The sequence below is a fragment of the Vigna radiata genome, unplaced genomic scaffold (assembly GCF_000741045.1).
Source record: "Vigna radiata var. radiata cultivar VC1973A unplaced genomic scaffold, Vradiata_ver6 scaffold_268, whole genome shotgun sequence".
NCBI lineage: Eukaryota > Viridiplantae > Streptophyta > Magnoliopsida > Fabales > Fabaceae > Vigna > Vigna radiata.
In genome coordinates, this window is record NW_014543978.1 from 81,103 (window position 1) to 90,290 (window position 9,188).

At 34.7% G+C, this 9,188-nt stretch overlaps 1 pseudogene; it reads right to left on the minus strand.

Moving 5' to 3' along the window:
* Window positions 1-1,408: 1,408 nt before the first annotated feature.
* LOC106755061 lies at window positions 1,409-3,717 on the minus strand (annotated as a pseudogene).
* Between the last annotated feature and the right edge of the window lie 5,471 nt (window positions 3,718-9,188).

A 9,188-nucleotide genomic window follows, 5' to 3' on the forward strand; every position in this document is an offset into this window, starting at 1 on the left:
AGGAGTTTTCCAAGTTTCTTGAGTAGAAACTGGAGGTATAGAGGTTCTGGGTTTTTGTTTGTTTCTAAATGCTGTAGCGGTTGGGAGAGAATATGTTTGTCTGGATTTGTGACCTGTCGAGGAAGATGGTTGGAATAAAGGCCGATATGGGGTGAAAGGAGGAGGGCTGAGAGTATCAGGGAATTGGGATTGCTTTTCTTTTATTTTTGACTCGATATAATGATCCAAGTCATGGAGTTGTGCCTTCAGCTTCTTGATCTCTCTTTCTGTGGCATGGGAAGCTTCACCAAATGTGGTCATTTTCCATTCTTCTTCTAATCTGGATATCTCAGCTATAAGATAAACATAATGTTCTTTCATTCTTTCAGATAGGAGCTCTAATCTTGCATCTGTATTCTTCACTTGTGATGAGAGTCCATCTATCTTTTGATCAATTCTTCTAAGCATAAAGTTTTGAACTTTAGCATTCTCTGTTTGCCAGTTGAGCACCTCTTCTGCTTGAGTTAAAGGTTTAGACCTCCCATCAGGTCTTATCTCCGATGGAGAGATATTTGGCTTGGTGCTGATCCTAGTGGTAGGATCTACCGTTCTTTCTAAAGAAGGAAATTCTTGTTCGTAATTGGATCCAGAAATCATAAAACAAGGGATTGGCGACTGAGAAATCTTAGTGGGGAAGGAGAAACTTTCTTCTTTTCCCAGGATTTCTGCACATCGTTTTTGGAACCACAAAGGATCTAGTTCTTTGGGTTCATGAATGCCAATCCATGGTCCAGAGGAGGGATCTGATCTTCTTCTAGAAGGAGGAAAAGGTCTGCAGTAATCTTCATGATCTGTGTTTTCCTCGTCTGATTCATCGTCTTCTGAACTATTGTCATCCTTGCTGCATTCACAATCTGGGTCACACATAGAAGGATCAACATCCCATATGAAATGACCATTGATTTTATCTGTGAATATGGGCTTTCCATTGGGAAGAACTCCCCAGATAGGGATTTTCTTCTCCTTGGTGACTGGTTGGATCATCATGGACTGAAAAATTTGAGAGGAGTTGGTATTGGCTTCATCTCCTAGCTACTTGAAAATGGTTCTGACTGTTCCGTCTACTTATCTCCTAAAAGTAGCTTCAAAAGTCTGGAGAGGTTTTTTATTCTCGTGTAGCTTTTCGTAATTAGTCACCCATTGTAGAGGAATCAGTTCCTCTAACTGTTGTCTAGAAATATTTCTAGGGATCTGGACTATAGATGGGCTCTCTTCATGGGGGTTAGCCATAACAAACATAGCGCCTTCAATACTCGAGGGTGAAGATAGGTTGACTGCATGATTCTGCAACCTATAGATAATTTGATGATGTAGCGTTGCACTTAGGGCTTCAGTTACTTGTCCGGCTCCCGTAATCTGTACTTGCATTTTAAGTCTTTGGGGCACGATTGGATCTCTCAGGCTGACATTATAATTAGGAAACATAGTAAGAACTACACTTCCCGCATGTAAGGTGGTGAGTATTGTTCCTATGACATCATTTTCATAGTGAAGAAAGCTGGAATCTAAAAGAGAGACCCTGCAGAGACACGAAGGCCTCTTCTTCCATGGAGGGAAAGAATGAGTCTGATGGCCCCATAATGTAGGTGAGTGTTTCCTTCATGTTGCCAATGACGGATTAATTCTCTTAGTATTTCTATTGTCACATATTTGGGGGTTAGGGTTCGAAGTGGGTTTTTGTTTTTTTTTCTTTTTTTTTTAGATTGGATTCTTGCAGCTCGACTATTTCCGACGGCGAGAAGCGATGGTGACGGTAGTTGTGAGAATCAAGGCCTTAACGGGATTAATGAAGGAAAGGAAGAAGGAATGAAATAACACTTTTTACAATGATGATGATTACGTACACTTTTTGTGAATGATGATTACGTACCCTGTCAATCACGGTGAAACTTCGCGGGGCTTCTGTGTACAGAAGACTTAGTTCCTCACTTAACTGCTTGTAGTTGTCTATTTCTTCATTATTTACCTGGCTACCTTCTAATCCATTGTTCTGACTTTTTGTACTCCATTGAGGAAATACTTTTCCAAAGCCTTCTCCTTGGCTTGAATCTTTAGGACTCAACATAAACTCAGATTCAAACAAGGGTATGCTACAGTAACTTGATCCTTCTAATCCTATTGCATAAGTTGCTTCTGGTGAGCTTAGTGTCAAATGACTCAGTATTGACCCTGTCACCTGAAGGGGTAAAGACCTTCTCTTTGAGATTTTAAGCTGTGAGTTTAAGGTATCTTTTTCCAAAGTCAACATGTATCTTAATCCAATCTTGTCATCTGGTGTTCTGGTTGCTAATTCTACCTGCATGAGATATCCTCAAGATGTCTTCAGTAAATAATTATTATTACAAAGAAAATGTAAGAACAGAAAGGCGCTACTAATGTACATAATTATGAGAGTACCTACTAAAACATACATATTTTTTGAGGATAAATGAATTGGAATTATGAGGGAAAATGAACTTAAGTATCTATTTGCAACGCATGGAAGCTTGATCATCTGGCATTAACTAAGCTCCAAGACTAATTTTTCTAAAACAAGCCAACTATAACTCGTGTGATAATCCAAAGGGAAGTTTCTACGAGGGAATCAAGGTACAAACAATAAATAGAACAAAATACAAATTTCATCAAATACACTGATAGTGTAAAGAATTATCATACCATCTCAATCATAAATTCTCATAAGGTGAATCATTTTACTTTTATAATAATCACTTTGCAAGTCATATTTACAAGACAAGTCATATTTACAAAATGTTAAATATATTTTCAATTCTTAAATTTCAATATAAAATTAAAATTTGTCTATATTTTAAATTTTGATTCTCAAATTTTAAAATTGAATAAATATAATGTTTTTAAGCTAACAACGTTTAATTTTCTTTTATTTGTTGAATAATATTTTAAACTAACGTTGAAACTTATCAAAAACACATTGAACAATTCAAATTCATCCTAAAATATGTTTAACACATTAAAAAAATTAACGCAACAGGTTAAAAATATTAATTTATTTTTAAGTTTTGAGAACAAACTAAATGAAAATTTGAGTAAGATGAATTTTGAAGACTAAAAACATATCTTTTCCTATTTAGAATGATCTCTAATTGATTCAGAATATAGATATCTCTTACACAGTCTACTACTGAGTTACTCATAAGAAAACAGACCTGAATGGATTCCCGTGGTTTGCCATGAATCTTGTGGAGAACCCAATTTGTTGGAGACCAAGAGAGTTGACCATCATGATCAGTTTGAAAATTGAAGTTTAAAGACACCCCTCCTTGAATTAAAGGATCACCATTCTCTCCCTCTGACACAGAAGTGTGGAGCAACTCCACCTTTCCCCCATGCCACATGAGGGCCTTGTACGAGGTGATCAATCCACTTGGCAACATCATGGTCACAGTGCTTCCATTTCTCAGCTCCATCTTGACAACACAACTGCCACAAGCTTCTTCAAAGGCGACTCCATGCCCACTGAATTCCTCTTAGGTACTCAAAGTTGATGGGTTCGTAAGGGACTGAAGCCACTGCAGGGAGAGGGAACTCTCTCTTACACTGCTTCTTCTAGGGAATGAAACTGGCACAATTGTGTTGTGGAGAAAGAAGGTTTGTGGCAGTACTAAGAAAGGGTGTGGGAATGAAACGAGTGGAGCAAAAAAGTGAACTAAAAGCCATCATGTTCATGCTGTTATTGGCATTGAGGACCAAGAACACAACATTTTCTTATTCTTCTTGGCACAGCTTAAATTTGGTTTACAAGTAGATAAGCTCATAAATTTTATCGCCTTTGTTGTAGTCTCTTAGATATTTCAAGATATTTTAGTAGTATTTGTCCCTTTCTAAAGACTTGGGCATTATTTTTTGTTTTTTTCATTAAGAAAAAAAAATGAAACTCATTTTAAGCATCATAGTATCTCAACTAACTGTGTTGATAGGAGTGATATTTATATTCGTCAAACATGATTTTAATATTTAATTTTGGTTTAAACCCTCGTTTGATCTTTGTATTTGTTAACCAATCTCAATTTGATCATCATTTTTTTTAAGTTTCAATCGGGTCCAAAAATTTGAAAAATAAATTAATTAAGTCCTCTCCGTTAAGTTTTCACTAATGACGTTGAGAGATGCTGACATGTTTCATAGTTAATAAGCTGATTCAAAATATTTTATTACGTGGCATTTTTATTTTATTTAAAATATTATGACATGTTCACTTATTTTCGTATTAGGAATTTATTTATTTTCTGGTTTCAATCCCAAAATCATCGTTGTCTCCATTATCGACATTTCCAAACTCGCCGTCGCCACTGCCAGACTATACTGTCCCAATTTCACACTCCAAAATGCCAAGCTCGCATTACTTATCTACTTCCACGATGGCGCCTTTTTCATCTTTTTCCCCTCTGACCCTTCTATCATAACTTGATCAACAAACTTGTAAATCCCTAATCTGGGTGGGAAAGCACCTTTCTTTTTCCCCATCTCTGATTCGGTTTGCAGAGAACCCCAATCTTTGGGCGTTTTCTTCTTCTCCTTTGCTTTGATTTTCTATCTCACGCAATGAAAATGAAAATCCGAAATTGGAGATTTTATCAGTTGTTCCTCGTATGGCATTTTGATTTTATCCAGAAAATCCTTCATTCTGTATGTTTGTAAAAGTGGTAAGGTTGAAAATTAGAAGGTGGGAAGGAAAAGAAAGCAAACTATTTGTATGTTTGTAAAAGTGGTATGTTTCAGATGAAACTGAAAAAAAAAAATGCAATCTTTAAAGGTGGAAAAGCTGGACAGCAAAGGCAATGAGGAAGTGTGTGAGGGGGTGGAGAGGTGTTTGGGTTTTTGAAAGGGGAGAGAGAGAGATGAGAGTAAAGAAGGCTTAAATGGAAAGAGGAGGTTTTGTGCCACGGAACCGCGAATCCGTTTCCATTAGAGGAAAACCTAAAGAAAAGTTTCAAACAATTCACCTGTTAAATCGATTCATGATAAAAAGCGAAAACAAACCATTAAAAAGAAAAGGAAAAACTTGCAAACATTATCTACCTATTGTCCTGAATGTTCAATTATACTTGATTCCTGGAAATCTCAGACTCAATAGATCAACGAGAAAAAAGAGAGTATAAAATCACTTCCAAAAAGGTTCGTGGGAAAAGCAAATTGATGAAAACCTCTGGTAACAGTTATTACCACTGCCACTTGTGATTCATGAAGAGACGAGCAGACTAAAAGCGTGGCCGCATTAAATCCAGACAACAGATCGTATTAATTATAAAATAGATTCTCCGTCGTCTAAGTTCAGATTTTCGTCGAGGTCTCGCACTTTCAGATTTCGACTATTTGTTGCCTTTGCTGGTTCGTTAGAATTGCAGAGGGATGATCTCGCCTTTCTGGTGCATTTCTCGCGTGGGAAGTGAAGGATGGTTGTTTGGCTGCACGTAATGGAGCTCGTTTTGCGTGGTACAGGCGATCTGGTAAAGGCAATCAGGTAAAGGCAATTAGGACTTGCGATCTCGCCTGACTGGTTGTTGAAATGAGAGAAGATGGAAGATGAAGATAGACTCGTGTGCACCACTACTCCATCATCTTAAAAAAAACTCCACGTAGTATAATACTGCCACGTCAACATTTGAAGGGTGCACCATGTCATCACGTATAGACGGCATTAGTAATAATTTAACGGAGATGGCTCAATTGGGTCATTTTTACAAATTTTTGGACCCGATTGAGATTAAAAAAAAATGATGACCCAATTGAGATTGACACACAAATAAATGATGACCCAATTGAGATTGACACACAAATACGAGGACCAAATGAGGGTTTAAACCTTTATTTTTATCAAACACTGTTACATTATTTCTCTTGGCATAGTTTTTGTCCTAGTAAAATTTTTTTGTTTGTGTGATTTCTTTTTATTCAATAAAATAACAATGTTATGTCATGTTGTGATATTTTCTTGAATTTTAAAATTTTCATTCATCTCATAATTTTAAAGTTTATTGACTATAATGTTAATTATCAATTTATTTGATAATTAAAATCATTAATTGTCATGAATTTTGAATTAATAATTAATGTTTTATATAAAAGTACACATTAAAACAATTGTAACTTTAAAATATTTCAATATATCAAATGATAAAAGGAATTTGTAAAAAAAAAAGAAATATGTAACTAATTTTTTATTATAAATGAAAATGTGCAATAAGGACTATCATTATCAACCCAAATAGATATTTTCAATGACATTTTCTTTGAGAAATAATTAATTAACTATTTTGTATAACTTAATTGAAGAGAAAAATGATGTTTTTTAAAATTAAATTAAGGTTTAATCATTCAGGAAGTCCCTATTTTCGAGGAGAATCTCAATTTCGTCCCGTTCTTTTTGGGTTTTTCAATTGGGTCCAAATTTTCTGAAAATTGCAACAATTGGACCTTTTCCGTTAAACGGCGTTAGTGTGTGCTTGACGTGGCACGCTTGAATGAGTTTTTAATTGACCTGTAGGGGCACATCTGTCTGACCTGTATATTTATATTTTTTTAAAAAAGAAAAAAGTAGAATTGTTGGGTTGTGAAGCTGCCTCTAACAGTTGCGTGATGGTGAGGCATTGTCCATCGTTGTTTGGCGTGGTGAAGGTCGTGCCTTAGGGTTTTGGTGTTTTTTGTGATGGTGCTTAAGAGGGGAATGGTAGCCGTAGAGGTGGCAGCTGGGGAGAAACCCACTGACCCCGACGGTGGTCGTCGACGGAGTCTAGCTCCGATGTGGAGGCAAAGCTCTTACCTTCTTCCATGGTAGCTTTAATGGCATCTGAGAGATCGGGCGAGACGTCATGCTAATGATCTTCATCTCCAAGGAAGAGGAAACCTCTGGTCAGCGCACTGGATTTTGAGACCGCCGAAGTCGACGAGGGAAGTGCCGACACGGAGGTTGCTATTGCACTTCCAGATTTTGTAGGTATTGGAGTGGGCGATCTTTCCTGCGCTTAGTGTTCGTTAATTTGGGGCTTTTTGTTTGCAGGGTTACATGATAATGGAGACGAAGGAGACAAACTCTGATGCTCCAGTGACAGCGGCGCCTGGTGACGTGGCGAAGGTTGATGGATGAACCCGATTTGGGGGTTCTCTCTGCTTCAAATGCACGCTGGATTTGAACCAGTCAAAGAGAGGGTAGAAAATGATGGTTCTAGTGAAAAAACTAATTCTAGTTCTCCTGGAGATGTTTTAGGTCTTGGAAATTATGGTTCTGATGTTGATGATGAAGACAATGAAATTGAGAGTTCCAGTGTGGCAACTCATTTTGTGAAACTAATTTTGTGAATGCTCAAATCAAAANCATGTCTTTACCATCCAATGATTTTGTTTCTGATCAATTGCATNATNACAAGGTTACTAGAGCATCCGATCTTTCATATTCTTCCAAAGTGGTGCCTGAAGATCTTAGGGATAACGGGCTTGATGCCATTCAAAGAAGCCATGATAAATTTAATGGCTTTAGTTCTAAAGATACTTCAGGGGCAGCAAGATATGAACTGCTTGGAAAGAGCATTGGTGGGGAAAAGGCAACAAATGATCATTCAAGTAAGGAAAGCAGAAGAAAATATGAAAAAAATGACAAGAATATACACGTCAAACAGATGTGCCCTATGCGTCAATAAAACACCAACGAACGTCGTTGAATCTAATCTAACAGAAAGGATCCAATTGTTGCAATTTTCATAAAATTGAGACTCAATCGAGAAACCTAAAAAGAACGGGACGAAATTAAGATTCTCCTCCAAAATAGGGACTTCCAGAATCATTAAACCTTAAATTAAAGAGCCAGTAACTAGGGCTTAACTTGCGCTTTTAAAATTTCTTTCTCAATCGTGAAAAAAATTGTAAGTTACAAACAACTTTGGTATAACATTGTGATGTTACATATATAACGGTTATTTCTTTTAGCAATTTCATACATTCTTCCTACATTTCCACGGGTGTTTGAGAAAAATTAAAATCATCCATTGAAAATATTTTGGGTTATATAATTAAAATTATATTTTAAATATGCAACTCAGAACTAAAATAATTATATTTAATTGTATAATTTGTAAATATATTCCTACATATATTTCCAAATTTAAAGATGATAATTTAAAACATTTATATACATAATATGTTTTTAATTTGTATAATAAAAAAATATATTTGAAAGTATATTTTAGATTGTATAATTTTAATATATTTTTAAATTATTATCATATAAAGATATATTTTAAATCAAGTAATCCAAAAATTTATTCGTTAGATTGTAGAATATAAAATATATTTTTAATTACACAATTCAGATATACATTCTGGATTGCATATTCAAAATAGTGTTATTCAAAAAAAAAAAAAATTAGAGTTACATATTTAAAATTTCATATTTTGTATTCGTATTTACAGTAGTTTATTCTTATCTTATTTCTAGTTTTTAACATGTATTTGTATTTTTTTTGAAATAAATAGGAGTTTTTCCAAATACTAATTATGTATTGTATTTTTATATTGTACTTTTGTAATTTGTCTATCATCATAACCTTTGTCTATTCTTTTGTCAATCTTATATTTTTCTATATAATCCCTTTAAGCTGATTTTCTTTCATTGGATTCCTAATTTCTAGGACTTCAATTTGGTTATAGGGAATGCAAGACTCATTAGAAATTATGGTTTTTTTTTTTTCTTACTTTTGTAAGAAGGGTGTTGTTCCCTGCATCTTCTCAAGTGGGACTTCTACTCCCCATTATTTTAATTTATTTCAAAAATATTCTACATCTCTCCACATTTTCTTTTATTTCAAAAATACCCTACACCTCCCTACTATCCTTAACAATTTTTCTCTTTTTCTCTCTACATTAATGGAGTATTTACAAGGCTCATTAATGGAGCATTTACATGATTCAAATTTGAAATTGTGATATATTTTCTTAAATAAGTTTGAATCAATCTTATTTTTGTGGTTGAATATATTTTTTTCTTTTCAAATTACTTAATAAATGGTAAAATTTTGTTCTAAATTTCTAGAAAAATGTTTATATATATGTGTGTTTTTTTTACATATAATATCTATAATTTTTAACATTATATTATGTTTTAACTCACCGACATGTTTGACTCAAATAACATGAAT